The sequence below is a fragment of the Lipophrys pholis genome, assembly GCF_963383615.2.
Source record: "Lipophrys pholis genome assembly, chromosome: 11".
NCBI classification, from domain to species: Eukaryota; Metazoa; Chordata; class Actinopteri; order Blenniiformes; family Blenniidae; genus Lipophrys; species Lipophrys pholis.
In genome coordinates this window covers 17,008,710-17,015,799 of record NC_137631.1, presented here as the reverse complement: position 1 = coordinate 17,015,799, position 7,090 = coordinate 17,008,710, and positions in this window count along the sequence as shown.

Genomic DNA, 7,090 nt, shown 5'->3' with positions numbered 1-7,090 from the left:
GGAAGATACTAGATACATACCACCTTTACAGATTTGGCTTAGTCCATGCTTTAAAGGTTTATTTTTGTTTTGACAGAAAATGGAAGGCCTACAGAATATGAGGCAGATGGTAAACCATAATGTCATGGCTGATCTACGTACATATGATACTTTCTTTTCCTTCTTCTAAGAGACGAGGACTCACAGTTTTATCTTCGTATAACTGTGTGTAATTACACTGTCAGCTGCGGTCACCCAAAAGTGCTGCCCATCCAGAAAACCTGCGTCTGAATCAGGAAGTGAGTTTGTTTCTCTCCAGACTGCTGTTTACAAACAGAGTAAACAAAAGAAGAATGATGGCCGGCCTGTTCACAGTTTGCTGTTTAAACTTGACTCACGGACATCACCGTTAAGCCTGCGATTGCACTGGAACAAACGTCACCCTGAATGGTAAATCATGCTAACTCTGTTCGTGAACTACTTGAATTGTTTCTCCAGTGTCAATTATGTATATGCACATTAAAACGGTGTATGTGTACTGCAATATACAGCCCATTATTATTACTGGTAAGAGCATGAGTCCAGGTGAATCGGACCGGTTTTGGGAACGTGAGTGGTTCATCCCCTTAACAATGTGGGCTACATTTATGAGGGAGTTTACAACACAAACAATTCACAAACAAAACCTTGTTTCTTACTCTCATTTGCGCGTGTTTGAGAAAATTCTGTTGTGAGTTAGAAGTTGCAATAATCAGTGATCCCAGTCTGTGAAGAAGGGATACACGGTGGTACAAGATGGGTGCTTATGTTGAACTTTCAAAGAAAAGTGTGTTGACAAAACTCCAAAACAGAATTAAGTTATGAGATTTAAAAAAAAAGAAGAAAAAAAAAAGACAAAGGAATAAAGGCTGCTGAAAAGGGCGGATGAGATAGAATCAGACGTGGCTTGAGTGAAGCCTCTGGCTTGACCCCAGCCGACCTCAGAATGGGTCAAAGGTGCACTGGAGAGTGAAGGTTAATTTATCTTGAGAAATATGTCTTGGTAGCCTGCCATGTGTCTGACTGTTGTCTGACTGCTCCCTTCCACACTTCTAATCTGTAACTGATTGAGGTCTGCTTAAACCAGGCTTAACTGGGACTCCTGGAACACATCACCATGTGGGGGGCTTAGTTCTGTGACATCGTGGGTGGAAAACAGGCACTGCTTAGTCAATTTGACACGGATCAAAAATAAAAATCAGAAACTCCTCATATGATTGTGCCTTATGGGCTATTATTTAATGAGTCCGATGTCCATTTCCTTTAAGTTAATATTCTCAGGAGTAGTTTCTAGAGGGGGACCAGATTTCTCAAACTATCTCTAAGCTTTTTGAAGAATACACAAATATATCCCCTTCTTCCTCACTGCTGTGCTTCACTGGCTCACACATTTACACATGTATGTGAAATATATGTCGAGTCCATATAAGATACGTTATATTCACCAAACATTCACCAACAAAATGCACCTTTGCCAACATTGATAGTTGTAACAGCCACTTATGCTTACAACAACACGTGAGACTGCTCACGTTGACTTTGCTTCATTCACCTTGAACAAACTTTACCTCGGCTGTTCATGAACCATGAAGCGGAAACACAACTTTAAAGACATTGTGCATTCAACTATTGTCCATATATGATGTGATTAAAGGATTCACCACGTTGATTCAAAGAGCACCATCCAGGCACAACCCAATTGAAATGGCTTTATTTGGAAATATGTACCTTAAAATAAAACATTAAAGCAGTATTCAATATTTAAAATGGCTCCCATTGAAATATAAGGAATTTTCCATAAAAGGTTTCCAAGTGTAAGTGTTGTTGAAGAACATTTTAATGATGATGACATATTTACAAGGTTAATTTAATACAAGTTCACTGCATATAATTGACATGTTTAAATAATGTGATTTAAGACTTTCTTACCATAGTCAGTTTAAATAAACAACATCGTTGCCATTTATGTGTAATAGAATGACTTGGAAAGTTTAAAACTGAGTAAATTTATTTCACAATGTATACTGTCGCTTCAAACATCCGGCAAATAGAATAAATCTCTATTTTTTCTCTATTTATCTCTATTCTTTTATTTCTCTTGAAAGAAATTGTGTTACCATCCTACACATGGATTTATGTTCCTTTAAATTTATTCTAAGATTAATCCTTGGCTAGAGTTGGACATTCTTTCCTGCACTAGTGTCGTGTGCAACGTGCTGATATTTCACACGGCTATCAAATCAAGCATGCTGTCGCCGTGAATTTTCTTTAATGATTTTGAAGGAACAGGAAAAATAAGTTAATTGAGTTGCTTGCTTGATCAAACGATCACATACAAAAACTAAAAGCTAAAATGATGTAAAACACTACAGAAATAGCATTTATAAATAAAACGTAACGTGGGAGAAACATCAGACGATTCAATTCAATTGTGTTCATATCAAATACAACATTTCACTTTTAAGGAGAAAAACCCAACAATTCAAAAGGTGGCAGCTTTCTGCTGTTCTGTTTGGATTAAGGGGATAGATGATCCAACATATAGGTAACTATATTAAGAAAATTTTAATAATTAATTACTTGCCGTGATTGATGAATTTGCATACATTTCTAGCTACAGCAGTAGTTGCAAGGAAAAATAATAAAGAACATTGACATGCGGCCACACCCTGCTGTGGCTGGCTGTTAAAACACAGGTGGTATGAAAAGTTTACTTGTCTCTCAGTTACTTTTCTTATTACTTTGATTTATTGAGTGCTGTCATGACAAGAAGATTACTTGTCACAAATGAGCTCTGAATGCAGGTGTGAGCTTCAGGATGTTTTCTTGTCTAATTTTAGCCGTTAACTGACCTTTTCATGTGGGGAACATGTGAAAATAGCACATCTGTTGTGTGCTGTCACCACATTATCCCATTAGTGGTTGAGGAAAGAAATTCTCTAAGTTACCACATAATCTTCTCTTCAGAGTTCGAGCTGCTTGTCTGAGGCCGTGCTGATGAGTAGACATCGGCGGCTCAAAACGTGGCCCAAAAACAAGTGTGCTTTGTTCCAGGAAGAGTGATGAGTTTATTGACTCTGAAAACCTCAGTGTTTACTTCCTGTTGTCTCGGTTCGGTCCAAGCGGATCTTTGTTGGTTTTTGTGGAATTGTAAGTCTAGTATTTATGGACACTTGAGGTGACACTCAGAGCTGGTGAAATGGCATAAAACAGGCCGGGAATACAGACACAAGCTTTACTGGCATCACTGCCACACTGGCGTCAGTCTGAAACTGTAACATGTTAATGGATGCAGGCTTTGTCTTTTTTTATTTCTAACAATTCATTGATGTGGAACTTTATTAGACTGATAAAACTGAATGTTTGAGTTAAAGAGGGGGATATGCAAATGTTAAAGCACTAGCCCAACATTTTGGAAAAAGCATATAAAAACAACTTGCCCATTAGTATATAAAAAAATCCCCAAAATGTGTTGTTGTAATGTTTTAATTTAAGCATGGGCTGAACAAACACAAAAGAAGAATCGTCTTTGGTTTTTGTGGGGGGGTTCGTTTACAACCTTAGAAATACTTTTCATTACATAGGATTACCAGTCCAGCATTTTTATCTATTTTTAAAATTTTCAATTTATTGATGATTGACAGCACACACTAAATGATATGTGGCCTAAGCTACTTTGCAATGCCTGCGTATCCAGCTTTGTTTTTCAGTGTAAACGGGAAACTACAATAACAACAGTGGCAATATTCTTATGGGATTTGTTAGTTTTATAGTTAAGAGCATGTCCGTGTGCTGATAGTGCATTGTTCTCTGTGCTTGTGTATGTAGTTTTGTTACAAAAACAACCAACAGCGCCCACTAGTGGCCCGACATGACAACTACATAATTTTCAGCGTTTGTGCTGTTTCCATGCAAACAGACATCATTTTTGAAATGTTGCCGTGTTAACATGAAAGAAAAAAAAGAAAAATATGTTGGAAATTTTCCCTCTTCTCACTCTTTATTTTTAGAACTTTACACAGTAAACACCTTGTAATACAATCTGACATTAATGTAACACAATCCCAGCTGAAGGCACTTCAGAAGCACAAATAACCAAACGCCCACGCATACACAGGGACAATATGCAAACTCTACATAGTAAGATCATCCAGAGTGGACTTAAACCTTCTTCCCCTGAGGTGAGACAGCTAACGACTACACAGTAATGTGACCAGGCAACAGCTGTAACAATAACTATGCTATAAGAAACAATGCAATTCAATTTGCAATAAATTTAATAATGATGGATGAATTAATCATCTTTGCTTCCTGGAGGTTATGTTATCAGCTTCGCTCTTGTTTGCAACTGTGACTGGTATCAGCTTGCCTTGATTTGGAAAATCTCTGCAATATGCCTCACTCTCCTCTGGAGAACCACTGAGGGATATAAATCAGAGTTTGAGAGAAATGTAAACTCTTTGACTTCTATAGATGGATCAACAAGAGATTTTGACAGAGGTCACTGATAGTGTCATTCCAAGTAATCAGAATGATGTAGTGTAGGTTAACAGGTTAACTAATTGCTCTGTTTTGCAAGAGCAACGCTGACCCCGTACCGTCCACTAAATCCTCATCTTCCTCGTTTTCCAATGACAGACATATACTCCTTGTCAGTGAGCGCTGAAGTGCAGTAAAACCTGTTAGTAGTGAAGGGTCGTCTCACACTGCTGCTTTCTGATAAAGCAAGGCTGGAATTTAGACAAGGACGACGTGTTGATTTGAAGGGTGTCTGGTATTTGTAGGTGGCAAAAATGCAGGAAACAAGCAAGACAGTTATTTACGAAAAGACAACTTTAAAGATACACCCACACTATGACTCATCCTCTTTTTTCAGGGTTGTGGATGCAAAACTTTTTTTTTTTTTTAAAGCATTTGGTTTCAATGGTCCAGTGAATTTGGATTCTACATCAGACAAGTTTGTTTTTTAATATGGGTGATTTATTTCTTTGTCTTCTTTTGTCTGATGCAGTGCATGGTGGTCCTGCCCAAGAGCAGAGTGGGGGTATTGATTCAATTTACATGTCAGAATTCATATTTCATATAAACTTGGGTGTGTGCACATGCACAGTATCTTGTGCACACAGAGATCCTACAGGCTCACGGACTTAGGGACACCGCATGCAGACATAGTCTGGTTCATTTCGTGCAAAGAATTTCCATCAGTGAAACCAAAAATATTGTCTGTTTTGTTGTTTCTAGTGCCTTTAAATGTATCCAGCCTTATCTTTTAGTTTTAGTGCTGAATAAAATGTGTCTGATATTTCTGCATGAATTGATTACCAGTGAGGTTAAAAAAAAAACACCAACAAAAAACAACCAAAAATAAATGCTGAGGGCAGATGTTTAGTCTGCTCTTGATCTCCTATCATCTTTACTATGTCTATTTTGTGTGCCAACAGTAATTACAGTTAAGTGTGTCTCACACAAATAGTCAAAACTAGACACCAGACTACAGTAAAGAAACCTGTGCTTTCAATCTGTATCATTTCAACCTGAATACAATCATGTCGCTGTGGGAACCATGGAAAATGACAATGCACTGGAGGATGAATAGGTACATCAGCATGTGTGTTTGCTTTTTATCTTGACTACATGTACCAGTACCTGCCCTCTGGGAGCACAAACACAAATACACATGTATTTTCAAAGATCCACCCAAACCCACCGTCACCTGTAGATGACGAGATGGTTGCCATGATGATGGATACGAATATACACATGAGGCCAGATGGTCACTTCCACATATCACTCCAGAGGAATAACCCATTCCTCCTCTTCACCATCTGTGACTGCAGAGTGCTGCGCCTGGGCTGGGTTTCCCATTACTAACCCTATAACTAAGAAATATGTCCTGAAAACGGAATCACAGGAAGCAAGGAAAGCCAAAAGTAGTGGCCTCATAGCTTCTTTGATAGCAGTTCTGAAACTACCTGAGCTGTGGATTAGCAGGCTTTCTATTTGGCAAGAATATTTACGACACTCTGGTGCCACCTACCCTCAACCGAGGCCTGGACTCACCCAATGGGTTAGCAGCACTCAGCTGGAGAGATTTTAGGGAACGAAGGGCTGTGATAGGTTATGTGCCGACATATTTCCACTTATCTAAAGACACATGTTAAAAGTGGTTATGAGAGAAAAGTCAAATGCATGAAGGTGTTCACAATGCATTTCATACTGTAGAGTTTACACTCAGCAGATACCGCTAAGCCAAGCATAACACACCTGGCTTCCTAGTCAGAGTAGGCTACTGCCTACCCCTCTCTCTCTCTCTCTCTCTCTCTCTCTCTCTCTCTCTCTCTCTCGCTCTCTCTCTCTCTCTCTCTCTCTCTCTCTCTGCATGGGATCACACACAATGCAACACGAGTCCTTTGGCAGAATCTGAATACTAAGATAAACATTCATGTCTTGGTGAGGTTATTTTACCTACCCATTTAAATTATATCATGGCGCGCAATCAGCGCTGTATTGCGAGGACTGTGACCTTCCTTCACGTTCTGACAGATGTCTCTGTAGTGCGGGTGAGCACTTACTGGCCATATGATAGCCACCTGTGTAAACGGCTGGGATATATCATGGCTCAGGAACACTGGATCTTCAGAGTGCTGCTGCTGCTGCTGTGGGAGAGCAGAGACATGACCTCTCTTTAGCAGAGGGGAGCCCTGCAGGGGGTCGACAGCAGACATACAATGACAAACCCACAGTGCACCCACTGGGTCTATCTTGCTTTTAATCTTCAAATTTCTTTTCTGTTTTACCCACATTCATTGTGGCATACTACAGTTTAATGCAATAGTGCGGACGTAACACAGTGTGTATGTGTGTTTGTGTGTGCGTTGGGAGCGAAGGAGGGGTGTTTGTGTTTGTTTTTGCAGGTCAAACAGAAGGCGAAAGAGGCTCCTGTTGAACAGAGTGAATATTGACACAGCATTACCATGAATGAAAATATTTTCTGTGTTCAGAGAGCATGAAAGGAACGACACCAGACATTTGGACATGACTTATTCAAACAAACAGTAGGCATCAGCACTCA